This window comes from Peromyscus maniculatus, chromosome 3, assembly GCF_049852395.1.
Source record: "Peromyscus maniculatus bairdii isolate BWxNUB_F1_BW_parent chromosome 3, HU_Pman_BW_mat_3.1, whole genome shotgun sequence".
NCBI classification, from domain to species: Eukaryota; Metazoa; Chordata; class Mammalia; order Rodentia; family Cricetidae; genus Peromyscus; species Peromyscus maniculatus.
This window is the reverse complement of record NC_134854.1, coordinates 90,921,897-90,939,495: the sequence shown is the minus strand read 5'-3', so window position 1 is coordinate 90,939,495 and position 17,599 is coordinate 90,921,897. Positions and strand designations below refer to the sequence as shown.

General features: G+C 38.9%; 1 long non-coding RNA gene across 4 annotated transcripts in view; it reads right to left on the bottom strand.

Moving 5' to 3' along the window:
- LOC143272168 (uncharacterized) overlaps nt 1–6,710 on the bottom strand; it is a 37,116-nt gene extending 30,406 nt beyond the window's left edge. Inside the window, exons 1-4 of one of the 4 annotated variants that reach the window (XR_013049604.1) lie at nt 6,630–6,710; nt 5,172–5,442; nt 2,375–2,460; nt 235–371 (exon numbers count right to left, since the gene is read on the bottom strand). This is a non-coding gene — a long non-coding RNA (uncharacterized LOC143272168). Of the gene's footprint in view, nt 1–234; nt 372–2,374; nt 2,461–5,171 lie in introns of those variants that run through there. The other 3 variants (XR_013049605.1, XR_013049603.1, XR_013049606.1) reach the window with 3 other exon arrangements.
- Nucleotides 6,711–17,599: the final 10,889 nt, after the last annotated feature.

Here is a 17,599-nt window from a genome sequence, read left to right as displayed (position 1 = left end):
TCTGTTATTCATGCCTCTGAGTCTTTATGCTGGACTGTGGAGACCAGTGTAAACCAGACCATCTTCAGCCTCCTTCACTAGAAAAGCAACGGAGGCCCCTCTTGGGCATCGAAAGAGCTTTGCTTCTTTTTATCTATTTGTTCTGACACTGGTAAAGAAGGAGGAGCCATCATGAAAATCCTCATAACTCTTCCCTCTGCCTGTACTGCAGCACTAACCCAGGCCTTTGCATATTGCTCCCTAGGGAGGACCCACCCTTCTTAGTCTGAGATAAAAGTAGTCTTCTTGTAGTGACTGATCAGTCTCCTCAGACTGCCTCCTCAAAATGAAGTTGCCTGTTATGATGTTGGTGTTGCTGGTGTTCAGGATTCCTGGTAAGAACAATGAGAATTGAGGATGGGTAGTGGGGATGAGTCCTGAGTCTCACTGCTGATTGCATGGGTTCTGTCCATGTAGGGAAGATGGATGTTATCCTCCAGGATGGGGCCTGTGAGAATTACATCTGTGAGAGGGAGGACCCAGATGGGAAGGAATCTGTATTACAATGAAGATTATGATACAGATGGACTGGGCCGGTCTAAATAACAGCTAGAAGCCTCTCAGGGCTGTTAGTTCACTTGTTCTGTTAAAAAGCAAATTTAGTGTATAAAACATTTTATATAATATAAACATCTAAACTGAAATGAATTTTTAAAAAAATCAACTTAGTTTGTCCATGACTTTATTCTTGTCTGTATTTATTTCAGCTTCCAGAGGGGATGTTGTTTTGACTCAAACTCCACTCTCCCTGCCTGTCAGCCTTGGAGATAAAGCCTCTATCACTTGCAGGTCTATTCAGAGCCTTGTACTTAGTGATGGATACACCTATTTGGACTGGTACCTGCAGAAGCCAGGCCAGCCCCCACAGCTCCTGATATACGAGGTTTCCAACAGATTTTCTGGAGTCCCAGACAGGTTCAGTGGCAGTGGGTCAGGCACAGACTTCACACTCAAGATCAGCAGAGTGGAGCCTGAGGATTTGGGAGTATATTACTGCATGCAAGGTTCATATGCTCCTCCCACAGTGATTCACACCCTAACAAAAACATCTTTACTTGGAGTGACCCAGCTGCCAAACCTGTAACATGTCTGTGAGAGAGAAATGCTGAGGAACTCATTATTTGTTGCAGCTGAGGGCCTTGGAGCATGAGTACCATGGCTACACCTCACTGGTCATGGATTTCTGGCTCCGTCAGCTGCAATAACAATGATACTGCAATGTGAGGAAAATGGTGAACATAACGTTCTCTTCAACCAGTAATAATGGTGTTAAAGATGAATGAAAACCTATTTTGATTCTGCAGAACTCCTCTGCCTTTTTGACTGAAAATTATCCATTGAAGCAGTCAGGAACTGATACATATTCTTCTATTAAACTGTCTCCTTTACTATATTTCTTAGTCAATGTTCTATTGCTGTGAAGAGACACCATGACTATGGCAACTCTTGTAAAAAAAGCATTCAAACAGTGTTTGTTTAGAATTTCACAGGTTTAGTCCTTTGTAAGGGAGGGAAGGGTAGTGGCATACAGGAAGATATGGGCTGGGCCAGTAGCTGAGAATTCTACATACTCATCTGTAGGCAGCAAGAAGAGCAATCCATTTGGACTGATTTGGGCTTTTTGAAGCTCAAAGCCCAGTTCCAGTCATAGTTCTTCCCACAAGGCCACATTTCCTAATTTCAAATAGTGCTACTCCCTGACGCCTAAGCATTGAAATTTATGATCCTATGGGGGGCATTCTCATTCAAACCACCACATGATATAATCATTTTATTTGCCACATTTAATGGTTTTCATTTAAATTCTATTTTAATAATATAAATATTGCATACCATACTGTAGCTGTAATGGTCTTATTAAATAAGAAACACTCTCTGATCTTTCAGCATTTACTTGTAGAGTTAAAAGCACAAGAGGTCAGAGAGGTAGCCAAGTGCTGAGACTAAAACCATCTACTTACCACCCACTGCCACTGCTGTCCTTCCCCTGAGAAGGAGACCTACTTCCTGTGTGTCTGTCTTTTTATTGCCTTTCTCTTCTGCCTTCTCATTGGTTGTAAACCCAACCACATAACCTCCAAGTCACTGCTTGTCTATACAGAACTTCAGGTCCTCCATGGTTGGTATTGATATTAAAGGCATGTGTCTCCATGCTATCTGTACTCTTGAACACAAAAGATCTGCCTGTCATGTGATTGGGATTAAAGTGTGTGCCACAACCACCTGGATTCTGCTATGGCTTGCTATTAGCTCTGACCCCCAGGTAACTTTATTTGTTAATATATAAATAAAATCACATTTCAGCAAAGTAAATTATAACCATAATCCACATCACCTTTTAGCAAGTCCAGAGCTCATAGTCATCTAGAGCAGTGTAGTCATGAACTGAAGCTTGGAGTTGTCTGCCAGCCAAGTAGAAACCTGGTGAGACAAATTTAAAGTAGGATGAGAAGTTAAAATTTATGAACTTTTTTGGAACTTTTAGGCCCAAATTCTTAGTAATTGGGAAGGGCTGGACTCCTAAGAACAGGAGAGTGAAAAATACCATTCTTAGGGATAGACAAGTGGGTAAAATTTGAGCTGTGCGTATCTGGAATCCTTCTGACCTCTGCGAAGTGGATCCAAGTTTTATAACTCTTTTAATCCTCTGAGGCCTGTATGAATTAGCTTACAAAATGACATAAAAGTTAGATACATTAGTATTACCAATCTGTACTGAAATCCACATCATAGATAAGGCAGGTGAAGTGAATTCATACCTTTGAGTGCTAGATGAACTACAGATTTGTGATAAAAACCTGTGCATTTTCCTTCTGTCTAGAAAGCCAGGTATAAATTGTCCAGAGATATTTTGTTTTGGACTGATGAGAAGCACTTTTAAGTTTCTATTTAGATGACAACCAAAATAAATCTAAAAAATTGAGCTTGTGGCTGAACAGTAAGTAGTTATTGCTCTACCTGCTTATTAGAACTTTATTAAATGTTAGGCTCTGAACTTTTATATCATAGAGGTGGAGAGAAATCCAAAACATTTCTCATAATCTAAATCATTTATTTGTATCTTCACAACTTGCATCTATATGTGAAAATATTTTCCAAGATCCTCAAAGATTATAAGCTTTCATATCCTCAGACCTTTATATATCTTAAAAAATTCTAGATCCTCAAAGCTTGCATAGACTTTCATATCTTCAGACATTTTCTCCGACCCACATTTAAAACTTTGTGACTTATGCAAACTTTTTCTTAAAAATGAGTTAACCAGCTGGCTATAGCTTATTCCCAAACTTATGGGACACCATGAAAGCAATGCTAAGAGGGAAATTCATAGCTCTAAATGCCCACATAAAGAAGTTAGAGAAATCTCACACTAGTGACTTAACAGCACAACTGAAAGCTCTAGAACAAGAACAAGTAAACACATCCAGGAGAAACAGATGCCAAGAAACAATCAAATTGAGGTCTGAAATCAATGAAATAGAAACTAACAGAACAATACAAAGAATCAATGAAACAAAGAGTTGGTTCTTTGAGAAAATCAACAAGATACATAGGCCCTTATCCAAATTAAACAAAAAGCAGAGAGAGAACATCTAAATTAACAAAATCTGAAGTGAAAAGGGGGACATAACAACAGACAATGAGGAAATCCAGAGAATCATCAGGTCATACTTCAAAAAACCTGTACTCCACAAAATTGGAAAATCTGAAAGAAATGGATGACTTTCTGGATAGGCACCCCATACCAAAATTAAATCAAGACCAGATAAACTATTTAAATAGACCAATAACCCCTAAGGAAATAGAATCAGTCATTAAAAGTCTACCAACACCCCCCCAAAAAAAAGCACAGGACTATATGGTTTCAGCACAGAATTCTACCAGATTTTCAAAGAAGAGCTAATACCAATACTCTTCAAAGTGTTCCACACCATAGAAACAGAAGGAACATTACCAAATTCTTTTTTTTATTGGAGCTGAGGACTGAACCCAGGGCCTTGTGCTTGCTAGGCAAGCATTCTACCACTGTGCTAAATCCCCAACCCCACCAAATTCTTTTTATGAGGCCACAGTTACACTGATACCCAAACCACACAAAAATGCAACAAAGAAAGAGAACTACAGACCAATTTCCCTCATGAACATTAATGCAAAAATACTCAATAAAATACTGGCTAACCGAATCCAGGAACACATCAAAACAATTTTCCACCATGACCAAGTAGGCTTTATCCCAGGGTTCCAAGGATGATTCAACATATGAAAATCTCTCAATGTAATACACCATATAAACAAACTGAAAGAAAAAAAAGACACAAACGATCATCTCATTAGATGCTGAGAAAGCCTTTGACAAAATCCAACACCCCTTCATGATAAAGGTCTTGGAGCAATCAGGAATACAGGTAACATACCTAAACATAATAAAGGCAATTTACAGCAAGCCAACAGCCAACATCAAATTATATGGAGAGAAACTAAAAGTGATTTCACTAAAATCAGGAACAAGACAAGGTTGTCCACTCTCCCCATACTTATTCAATATAGTACTTGAATTTCTAGCTATAGCAATAAGATAACAAAAGGAGATCAAGGGGATACAAATTAGAAAGGAAGAAGTCAAACTTGCATTATTTGTAGATGACATGATAGTATACATAAGTGACCCCAAAAATTCTACCAGGGAACTCCTACAGCTGCTAAACTCTTTCAGTAAAGTGGCATGATACAAGATTAACTCAAAACAATCAGTAGCCCTCCTATATATAAATGAAAAAGGGGCTGAGAAAGAAATCAGAGAAACATCACCCTTTACAATAGCCACAAATAATATAAAATACCTTGGGGTAAATCTAAGCAAGTGAAAGACCTGTAGGATCTGATTATCTAGTTCTGCCAAGCTGAGAAAGTAATAGCTAGCCTAGCCATCAGTACTATCAGAGATCCTAGAAGAAAAAAATTTAAGTGTAGACTGAGCAGGTTCTGATTCTATAAATGACAGGTCCCAGTCCATACGCAGGTCTCTATAGCATTAGAGGCACAAGTATCACAACAGCATCAATCTTTGGCCTTCAGGCACATAAAGGAGAATTTTTCCTGTGGAAGAAGGTCACAGGAGAGACTGATCTTACTTTGTCTAGGCAAAAGGAGTACAATCAATTCTTCAGTGTCCTGTTGCCTTTTCACAGTCTGGGCCAGTTCCTGGCAGCAGGTAGGGCATCTTGCTCAGTGGTCAGCATGCCGTAATCCAGGTGGAGACATTGTTGTACCCCATAATCTTCTTTGGAAACCTTGGGTCACTACTAGGATCTGGGAGTATGTCTGATATAATAAGCTATTAGTTAAACATTTTAAATGCCATATTCTGCAGATCTCTGTGGTATGAGGGCTGTCCAGGTATATCTGAAAAAACAAACTTTATTTCTAGTTACTTGTTTTAAGTTCAACCTTGAAAACATATACAAGGGACTAAGTAAAGCTTATCCCTGTAATTAATTACATCAGTACTTAGCATGTCTACAATTAAAGAACTTGATTATTTATAAGATGATTATTTACTTGTGTTCTCAGTCTGCAGTAAGTAGCCTTAAAAACAATGATGTTGAATTGAAACTCTTCTAGTATCAAATATGGGTTCAGTAAAGAAATCAAAACAAAATAGCCATATGTTAAAGGGAGGGCACTAAGTTCCTTTTAGTATCAATATAAAATATTTATATCACTCAGTTTATCCAAATAGCTTAAGCTTAACAAATTTAGCAAAGACAAAGAGGCTAGACATACATTAATAAGCCTGAATTGACCTTGAGTAAGGAGAAACATTCTCCAAGCCACTAGTTCTCCACTTTCCCAATGCTATTCATTTCTCAATGTAAACATCTGACATACAGGTAGTCCTAAGCTACCCCTGTAAAAAGTTGGGGGGTTGTTTTGTTTTTTGTCTTTTTTTCACCCCTAAAGGGTCAAGACTCAATGAATCAGAAGCTGTTCCAAAGCCTTTGCCCAGGTATTGTCTTGCTGCATCACAAGAAATGAACATCTCATTTTCTGGTGAATATTGCCTGGATGACACTTAAAGTACAAAGATTAGCTGCCAGAGCAAGGTACATTCTTGAATATAAACACATGGAGGTGCAGCTTTAATATTTATCAAATACCTTATTTATTAATCACATCTAGTCATCTATTTAAATTCTCTATAAGCTTGCTGTTGAATACTTGTCAAAGACATAAGTACTTATGTGTAAATTTCTAAGTGAGCTTTTATTAATCTGAAAAGATCTTTATAACCTTAGTAAAAGATGGCTGCCAGCCATGTGGCTGTCTATATCATGATGTCACCAACCAAAATGGAGGAAAGCCACATGGTTGCTGTTTAAAACATGTTTTTCTAAACAATAATTACTTGCACACATACACACAGTTGGATCTAAGTTACATACATATACATACAGTTAAAGCTAGCATACATATAGAGTTAAATTCAAGTCACATACATGTCCACATACATACACATGTGCATATCTTCATTTTTAACATAAACATTTTGCAGTGAAGAATCATCAGCTAGCTTAAAAATGAAAACCAACCAGAATTAACTTTCACTGAACCAACACAAAGAATCTACTGGATCTGAATGATCAAAGCAGCCTTGGCTACAGCATTATAACATAGCTACCATAGCTTAGCAACCATAGGCAGTGACATTCCATTGTTTCCTTGGAGTCGGTCTTGGTCAGGTTTAGTAGGCAGCTCCCAGGACAGGTCTTAGGAGCCTCTCCCATGAGCATGGAAGGTGCAGCATGGGAACAAAAGATTGTTGTTAACCTCATATTCTAACGTGCAGGATAGTGGCAGACTGTGAGCTACTCCATGCCCTGAATGGGCCCCTCTGGGGGAGAGACACTGTAGGCCACTCCTTGACTATGACCCCCGAGGGGGCTGTTCTCCATTAGCCCTAAATTCTATGGTGCACCTGGGTCAGATGTGCTCTTTGCTACATGAGGCCATGCATGCTCTGTGCCTTGCCACAAAATCTCCACCCTTTGGCTCCCTGTGCAGGGTTCTGGCCTCAAATCCACTGTATCTCAGTCCATACTGTGCTCATGCCCTGCCCTAGCACTCAGCCATGCTGATTACCCTTAACAGCCCCCGAGGCCCCTGGCCACTGCCCTCCACGGTACATCACAATAGTGTCCTCCTCTGCCCACTGCTGCCTGTGCTCCCTGTCAGAGAAAAGCATTTTGGATAGGAGTACTCTTAGTCTGTCCTAGTTCAACTAAAGGGACCCTCTGTCCCTTCTCTTGGCTATCTGGCACAAAAGGCTCTCCATGTACAGTTTCTATCATGAGTGTCAACACACACACAAGCCCAGGCATAAAATACACACACATATTTGTGGCTACATTTCTCACACACTTATACATTCATATAAGCAGGACATTCCAACAGAAAGGCAAACAGGACTTTTTCTCAAGGAAACAGTGTCAACTAAGCAACTCAAAAACCCTAAAATAAGAGTCTACAGTTTTTGTAAGTCAGGAAAAGAACAAAATTACAATACACAAGACAGCAAAACAGCTCTCCTGATGCCTGGAGACCATCCCAAAATGAAGATGCTGGCCTCATGCCAGTAATGAGATAGCAACCTGAGTTGTCTAAACAAATCAAATTCAAACCCAGATCTGAGGCTTGCTGTCCTCAATCAAACAGATGTGGGGCTCTCCAACCCTACTACCAGGGTCTGGAACATCTTTCAGCACCCTGTGATCATGGTCCTCCAGTGTGTCAGCCCTTACCCATTTCTGATCACAATGACCAAATTAGCCATGCCACAGAAATGAAACTGAACACAGACAAATAGGACAGATACTTAACAGCCTGCTTCAGGCTCTAAGTGCAGTAGTACCAGGGGGTTTGAGGGATGCCAGGATGAACCCCCAAAAGTTATGCCCAGATTGCAGGACCCCCAAAAGTCCACCAGAGAGAACAAATCCTGTATAAATAAATAAATAAATAAATAAATAAATAAATAAATAAATAAATAAAAATTTTAGGCTTGGTGCTTGAATTCTCTGTCTGAAGTAGAAATAAGAACAGAAAGCTCCAAGCCCAGGCAGAGTGGTATTTTTATCATAGCAGAGGTTGGGGTGAGAGGATTTCAGGCTTCAGGACCCTGATTGGTTGGCATTTGTTTAGGGTATAGGGAATGTTTGGAAGGTCAGATATTTCCCCTAAGATGCAGTTCCTCCCTGGGTGGAGTCAGCTTATGGTTTTTCATAGGTCCAGGTGTTGCCTGCCAGAAACTGAGTCTGGACTTCTAACCCTGTCATGGAAGCTGTGTGGTCAAGCTGCTTTGGTCACCCCCACAGTGCGCTGCCATGTGAATATTGACAATTGAACCCAGGTCTGCTGTAAGAGCAACAAATGGGCTTATATGCTGAATCATCTCTTGATTCCTCAGAGATATCCAATCTTTCCTATGTGGCAATTCAGTTCCTTCTTTCAGCTTTGGTATGATGACTACAAAAAACTTCCAACAGAGGTGAGTCTTACTGAACCAGGGAAGAATGTTGCTAGAATCCAGAGTTCTGGAAGAGGTTTGGTCACTACTTCTGAAGACAGTGGACTTGTTGGTTCACCACATTCAATGAAATTACTGTTGGTTTTGTCAGTACCTTGACTGCTGTCAATGAAAGAAGCAGAGACTTGGATATTTTTCTGGGTGCCAAGTGGATCAAGAGCCTTGGGAGTTTTTGTTTTCTTGTGATACAATGATTACAGATATAAGGCTGGTGATTTTGAGTGAGTAGATGTGTGCCAGTGTTCTCTACTGTTAAGATGTCCAAAATGAATGCAGGGTGGGGCAATAATCAATTTGGAGTGAAGAGGAAAAGTCATTTACAGTGATCAGTGTCAAATAATAGTGTGCTTGGAAAAAAATGCCTTTGAAAAGCCAAGATTGGGGCTATTCTTTACTTCTGGTGTTTAGAGGCATAATGATGAATAATGTTTATACAGACAGACACATACACAGATATCTTCCTACTTGTTCCATCATGAAATAAGAAACATTAATGGGAAAGTGTTAGACACAGTGTTAAAGTATCTCAAGTGTATGAGATATTAAGAGCACATTAAGTCTGTATTCATAGATACTACATAGTCCCTGTGTTACAGTGAGGTTACACATAGCTAAAATAATGTAGAACTTACTAATGGTGACACTGGTACTAGTCATTTAATAAAACAACATAAATAATTGTAGAATATCCTATGTAGTTTTAGAAATATGGCACATTGAGAAGACATTGTTTCCTCTTATGATTATGTAGCTGCCTTTGAGTTGTAGATTGCTGCTGCTGCTCAGAAACAAGTGATACAACACACCATGGTATATTAACTAGTTAATATTTGAAATCAGATTGCAATTGAAAATGCATTATTTTGCAGGCCTTGTAATACAAAATATTATGTAGGTGAACCAAAGAATGTAGCACCAGTAAGTTGAGGTCCATGAAATAAGAGAGGACAGCAAGAAAAAGGTTGTTGTGAGAAAAATGTTGAGGACTTTTATTGAAAATGACATATGAGTTGTTGCAGCTTGCACAGCATCTTTGCTCTAAGATATTCAAGGATTTATGAGTAAATGAGTGAATAATTGCTCTAAAGATGTAAGGCCATGTTCATTAGTTGTTTAAATGAACTGACATCCTGGATTTAATTGGCACCCAATTCTTAGTAGCAAGCATGAGATAAGGAAGAAGACAGTCATCCTATAAGCTTTACTGTTTTGTTCCAGAGACTTCTGGGCACTGAATTGACACATGAATAAGAGTGGAAACAGAATATCTCTGCTAAATATATCTCTCATTCAACTCTAAAAGAACATGTTCTGTATAGCCCTCCCTGAGATTCCTCCACCTAGGATATCTGATATTTTTGGATTCCCAGAAGGGAGATAGAATGCCAAATGGATAAAGGCTCACAATCCATATAGTTTTTTTGTATTAAAATATGGACCTCTTTAATTATTTTATTGGTAATACTTGTCCTCTCTTTGATCTTGAGTAGGATGTAAGATGTAGGTTGTGTTCTTATATAGTCATTTTTAGGTTTTGAAATTATGACATATTCAAATGATTTTACCACTTCTTTTTTCTTCCTTTAAACCTTCCATGTACCCTCCTTGCTCTTTCTCAGATTTATAGACACCTTTTTTTCTTATATTTCTAAATACATAAGCACAACTTGTTCAATTCATATACTGCTGGATTTAAAATATGCAATCTCTCTTTGCAACAGATAGAGACAAAGATAGAAAACCACAACTGATCAAAATGCAGAGATCAGGAGATCATGTGGGAAGTAATCCCAAATGATCCATCTTCAACACAATTTCTGCACCTGTAGCTCAGGGATTACTCTGGACCAGGTAGAAGGATTGTAAGATCCAGAGGAACTAAAAGTTGTCTCTGAGACTGTGTTTCCTAGAAATGTCAGGGAGGTTGAATCCATGAGGTCTAGTGGGGTCTTGACTAAATAGGACTCAACAAGGATGACTCCAGCAGACATACAAATTATGGAACTGGGATATCTTGAGGGGACTCCATTCTAAATAAAAAACTATGGGTAACTGGGGGAATTCTGAGAGTGGGAGAAAAGGTCTTAACCGGAGTAGATCCCCCATATATACACCAATTGGTTATCCAATATCATGCAGTCAACAACACAGGATATTATTTTTCAATTTTCAGCTTTCTGCTTCCCTTTAGCTCAAAGGAAGCTTGAAATTGAAAAAATGGTTTCTTGAGTTTTCTTCTCACAGAAGCTGACAGAAGTGTCCTAGAGCTTATTATCCTGTTATATATGTACTTTACAGAATCTGTGTTAACTGTAAAATAATCTGAACATGGAAACTTTCCAAATATTAAATGCTATTGCTACTGATCTTGGATTCCCAATAGAACTTGGGACTAGGACCTTATTGATGAATACAATATATACTTTGGAAACAGGACATGAAGAAATCCAGGTGGTATGAACCAAGTATCTTCTAGTGAAGGACTATAGCTATATAAAATACCCTTTTGGTGTGTGATGAGGGAAAACATTATATATGTGTAAATATATAACTCTCCAGGCATGTCGTTTGCCTGTGTCTGTCTACTTTGGTCAATGAAGCTCCTTTCTGCATTGGACATAAGTCAGTGGAAAAATATGTGACAGTGAGAATGATGAGTAGACTAAGAAACTAAGTGCTTGGGTAAAAATGAAACATCTAATTTAAAGCCTCCCACCCCCAAGGCTCAATCACTGCCTTGGAATAGGGGTAGAACAAATATAAAAGGTAAAACAATGAGAGGAGTACTGTGAAATGTTATTTCTGGACAGGATGTGGCTATTGCAATCATGACCTCATGGTAGCCGTGCTCATCTCATAAGCCCTACACAAATTCATGACATACAAACACTATCATAGATGTGGAACAGGGGGATAATCCCCAGGACAAATGCTACACTGGGCATTTTTCAGTGAGGTAGATGCTGGAAAGGCAGAATCATCCTTTTAGTGGATTTGGCCCCTGGGAGGATTACCATGCTCCAGCAGATGGCCCCACTTCCTTGCACAGATGGACAACACTAACTGAACTTGGTAGATTATAAAGAGAAATTTGGGAAGGGGCTTGTGTTATAGAGAGATGAACAGTGGGATGAAATGGGGGTAGATGTGACAATATTTTGCTGTGTACATTTAGGAACCTCAAAACTAGAGAAAAACTTTAAATATAAGCTTTCACTTTAGTGCCCAGGTAGACCCTGAGTCAGCAGTCTTCCACCTCAGCTTCTTCATTGCTGTTACTACCAGAGGAAACCAGCACATCAACTTTTAATATTTAGTAAATCCTGTCAGGTCTTCAATATATTTCTTGGTTTTCCTTGTGTCTTTCCTAGTTTATTTTTAATTTAGCTGTAACAGAACTCTTTGTTCTCTTTTCCTTTCTCTTTCTCTCTCAGTTTTTTTTCACTCCACTCATTCTATATTTCATTTTTCTTCTATTCTAAACTCATATTTTTATATTTATGTCTTTGAACAAGTAATTTTCATAGTTCATACGTTATTGTCTTGCAAAATTTTCTCTAAATTTTGAGTTGTAATTGTAAGTGTTTATGTTTAAAACTTAAACATTCTAAAGAAATGTTCTTGAGGAGAAAAAGGAGTACCAGTAATTGAAGTGAAGCTATGTCCTGTTTTCAAGGAGAAAAACAGATTAAAAAATTAAAGAAATTAGTGGTGACCTCAGGATAAGAGCCCATCCAGCTTTTTTCAAATTGTGAATAGGAATTAAAGATAAGCTTAGAGCCAGATGTGATGGTGAACAACTTTAATCCCAGTTCTCCAAAGGCTGAGGTGGCACTTATCTGAGTTTGAGGCTAACCTGATCCACAGAGCATGTTCCAGGACAGCCCAGTTTACACAGTGAAGGAAACATAAAAAACAGAAAGCTGGTGAAGATGTAATTGAACAAGGAGCAGGGCATGTTCCAATCCCCACAAGTAGCAGAACTTGGCAGCATCAGCCACTTGGTTCTGGATTTAGAGTGAGAGAGAGAAGAAATAAGTTATGGAATGTCATTCTGTGACTAAGGAAAGCTGCTGAGCCAGTTATGTTTCAGGGCTGTTCCTGAATGGGTGTCTAGAGAACCATTTTGTGAACCTGTGAAAGTAAAGTTAGGATTGTCTTGGAGACCCAAAGGTGTTGGAGGTGCCAGTGTTGTGGGATATCTGCCCAAGAGAGCTGCTAACATGGAATGTAACCAGCCCAAGAGAAATAAGTATGTTGTAGTCAACAAAGCTGAAAGGAATTGGAAATCTGAAGAGCACTTTGAAATCACACATGGAGATTCAGTATTTGGAGGTTACAGTTTTCTCTTGTCCAGTGTTTCCTCACTATGCTTCCAGTCCTACATCTTGGAATAGTAATATATATCTTGTACCATGTTTGCTAGAAGTATGTGTCCTGCTTTCTGATTTTGACTTTATAGGGAGACTATTGCATGAATCTCAGAAGACTGTTTGAACTTTAGATTTTTAATATAAATTTGGGACAGTCAGGGGCCCATCCCCTCCTCCCCCCCACCCCTAAGGTACTCTTGAGGAGTGACAGATAAGAGATTTAAATTGAAATAGAGAGGGGAGAGAGAAAGACAGATAAACACAGGGTAGAGTCGGGAGGGCCTGTATCCTAATCTACTGGCACCTCCTGTCTCTTCGAAAGGGCTTTTAAAAAGGAATGTCAAGGGGTGGAGCAAAAGACCTCCCCCTAGTACAGCCAAGTGCCCACCCTTCCAAATACCTGGTAACCATGGCTGAGGTCAATCTATCTCCTTATGATACCCTGCTGGGTAAAGCAAGCTCAGATCTCACTAGGAAACCTCTGTAGGCTCAAAACAGTTAGACTATAGAGACTTTTGAATATGACTGAATGCATTTTTGCATTATGATATGGCTATAAGCATTTAGGGGCTAGTGAGTGGAATGTGGTTGTTTAAAAGAAAATGGCCCCAAAAGAGAGTGACACTATTAAGAGTTATGGATTTGTTGGAATGGGAATGGTCATGGTAGAGAAAGGGCTGCCACTATGGAAGTCTTAATATATGCTCAAGCTATGCCTAGTGTCTCAGACCATGTCGTGTTACCTGCACATCATTCTGTAGAACATTAAGCTTTTTTTCCAGCAGCATGTCTGCCTGCATGCTATAATTATCCACCATGATGATAATGAATTAAGAGTTGCTGTGGCCATGGTGTCTCTTCACAGGGACAGAAAACATAACTTCCCATTTAAGATACTTCCCATGTAAGTCTTTGTGAGAACTTGAACATCTGTGAAGTTGGCCACGTTTCAGTATCAGTGTTTGGAGACAGACATTCCTACAAATAAATGATCTTAATGGTTTCTGAATGTTCCATAGGCATATCCTCTACACTGAAAAGTGCAACCAACAACCTGCTAGTACCTGGATGAAGCTGACATATATCCAGTTCTCAACAGTAGGATGTATTTCTCCTCCCTTGAGAGACCTTCAAACTTAGGCAAATTCTATGTAGTCTTATGCTGATTATGTCAGTATCAGAGTCAGGCAGCCTGATATGGTTTGGAGTGGAAGCATACTACGAGAATGTATGCAGGAATCAATAAATCTTTTAGTCTTTTTTTCTCTTTGGTAATTTTGTAACTGAGATACATAAACAATTAATACACACATGTTAGGAGAGATTCTCTGTATTTATAATCAACAGCACCACAGAGCTTGTGTTTTGCAGCTGAAGGTAAAGGACACTGTTGCTCTAAAGGATTTAAGTCACTTTACCTCTTTTCAAATAGTTTTGTTCTTCGACTTTAGCTTAAATAGAAAGTAGAGGGGTGGAGCAAATATTTGTTAGGTAGTTTGAAACAAAACAATCATGAAGATGAAACATATTAAAACTTAATTTTCCATGTGACAATCTTTGATTCAGTAATTATAGAATTATGATCTGTGTATACAGAGTCCACACAAGATTTTTACTCTTAACTAGGGGTTAGAGCCCTGGAGTGATTGAAAAAGACACAAGAGTATGAAAGTTTGAAGAAGATGAAAATAGAAAAGAAGAGGCAGCTGAATATATACTAGTAAATTTGCTGAATGAATTAAAATAACCTCAAATTAGAGACAAATAGGGCCAATACATAACAGTAAATGGATGAATTTAACCAGAACACATTTCTCAGTTCCTTGACTCTGATGGTGAATAACTTTGAGAAAGTGAGGCATGTTGGATGGGCATAAACTGTGATTCAACTTTTCCTTCAGTTGGTCCTGTTTGCTTAGAGACTCTTACACACCATCAACCTCTTCTAGAAGGAATATTAAGGCTGTTGTAACTGATGTGGGTGGGAATGGGTGACATTTGAGAGAACACTTGTGGTCCAGAGCCTTCAGCTGCAAATGCTTGTCCTGAGTTTCCAACATCTTATTTACATGATTTTGAATTCATTTGTCTTATTTTTTATTTTTATTTATTCATCTCTGCAACCATACATACCAATCTGTTTCTCCTTCTTCCTCTCCTCCCATTCCTCTCTCACCCTTTCCATCTCTCCTAGATCCACTGCTCCTTTGTTTTCTTCTAGAAAAAAAAGTAGTCCTCACAGGGATATCAACTGAAAATGTCATAACAAGCTGGAAAAGACTAGGAACAAACCCTTATATCAAGCTAGATAATCATCCCAGTAGAAGGTAAAAGGTCCCAAGACCAGGCAAAACAGTCAAAGACACTCCCATTCCCACAGTTAGGATTCCCATAGAAAACTCAATCTAAACAAACACAACATGTATGTAGAGGTCCTAGCAGACCCATGTAGGCTCTGGAATTGCTGCTTAGTCTCTGAGCCCCTATGAGCCCTGCTCAGTTGATTCTCTGAGATATGTTCTCTTTGTGTCCTTGTCCTCTCTGGCTCCTACAATCATTCATCCCCCCTGTTCTCCAGCATTCCCTGAGTTCATTTGCTTTTAGTAATCAGAATGTCAGGTGTGTAGACTGCCTGGATGGCTGGCCTTTCTCTGAGTTTATTGTGTCTCCCTCTGCTGGTTACCTGAAGAACTGTTTATGCTTAAGGAACATCTGAGCATGCTTTTCTTTACACAAGTTGAGTAGTGAGAACAATCTAATGCAGTTGTTTGATAATGTTGCAGCTGTCTGAAAGCACAGCACCCCACATTCTTTTTTGATAAAGAGTTATGTAGAATCCCTTGCTGTTTCTCACACAAAATGCTGATAAATCTCATCTGAGCATTCCATATTGTATCCCACCATATACCATGATGATGACAATTATGTAATTTTAACTTGATGAATTAAAAAAGTGAAAGGCCTCAGATGTCATAGACTTACATCCTTTAGGGGTTGATTAACAATGTAAATTCCTTAGGCTTGTCCCTTTGAAGAAGAATTTCAGAAGACTGGATATCAAAATGTCCCTTTATCTTCTTCTAGATTTGTGTGTGTGTGTGTGTGTGTGTGTGTGTGTATCTCTGTGTGTGTTATATTTTGCATATCTTACAACTGAGAATTATTCAGAGTACTGAGTATGCACACCTAATGTAGGACTTAACTGATTGATATGTCACATTACCTAGAAGACCTGATTATGATTCAACTTAAATTGGGAGCTGTCAATTCAGCAGGTTTAAGTTTTGTGTATGTGAATTTCACTTGAGTCATTAATCAGCCTTGAGCATATTTTTTAAGTAAGGATAATATATAGAAAAGTCTGTTCTGTGTGAAGTTCCTTAAGAGTCACAATACCACTTGTTGCAATTTTAGAGCAATACTGTGTCATTCTCATAAAACACGAACCAATAGCTCCTCACTGTAAAATAAAAGCAGCTTTCAGCCTTAGAGTTCAGTTAAATATGTTTGTGATCTTTCCTTAAGTATATCCTAGCTCAGAAATAACTGGGGATGTTAGACTTACTCATGTTGAGAGTTTTATTGGAATGAACAGTGGTCCGTTTTATTAAGGAAGTAGTTGTTTTAGCATTGGACTCTAGCAGATACAATGGACATCTTAATTTACTTGGAGATAGCAGTAGTAATATCTAAATGTAAGTAATAAAAATTTCTTCAGTATGCATGAGCATTTTCTCATCTTCATGTCCTATTCTACATGACTAACTCAAATTTAGAGAACCAAAATCAGAAGCATTCCAGTGAAAGAATGGCTAATGTTCAGTCATGAACTTCATGCAATGGAAGAGTATCTGTGCAGGTACTTGAAGGCAATCACTGGGTTAAGTGAATCTGAGGTAGAATGGGGGATTTTACACATTTCTGTTGAATAAAAGCTTTATATAGTTCTGCCTAGTTTGGTTTGGTTGTCTCTGTATGTTTCCCCATCTTGATCTTGGTGCCACTTGCTCATAGAATTGCTCTTCTCTCTCTTTGAGAGGACTTCTGGAGCTAAGCCTGGTGTTTGGCTGTGGATATCTATATCTGATTCTATCAGTTATTGGATAGATGTTCTATGATGTCAATTAGGATATTCACTAATCTCATTACTGGGATAGGCTAGTTCAGGCACCCTCTACTATAGATAGTAGTCTAAGGTGGGGTCATCCTTGTGGATTTCTGGGAACTTTCTTAGCACCCAGTTTCTTCCTATTCCCAAGGTATCTTCCTCTATCATGGTATTTCTTCCATTGCTCTTCCATCCCAACCCTGTTTCAGCTTGACCATTCTGTTCCTTTATGTTCTCATCCCCCATTCTTTACCCTCCATTGCCTCCCTCACTCCTGGTCTACTTATGGAAATCTCATCCATTTCTCCTACCCAGGGTGATCTATGCATCTGTCTTGGGGGTCTCCAATAGCCTTGGAGCCTCCATGGGACTGGACTAGGCCCTCTGAATAGGCAAGACAGTTATAAAGCTTGATTTGCTTAAGGGGACACCTGGAAGTGGGATCAGGATCCATTCATAGTGCATGAGTGGGCTTTTTGGAGGCTACTGCCTATG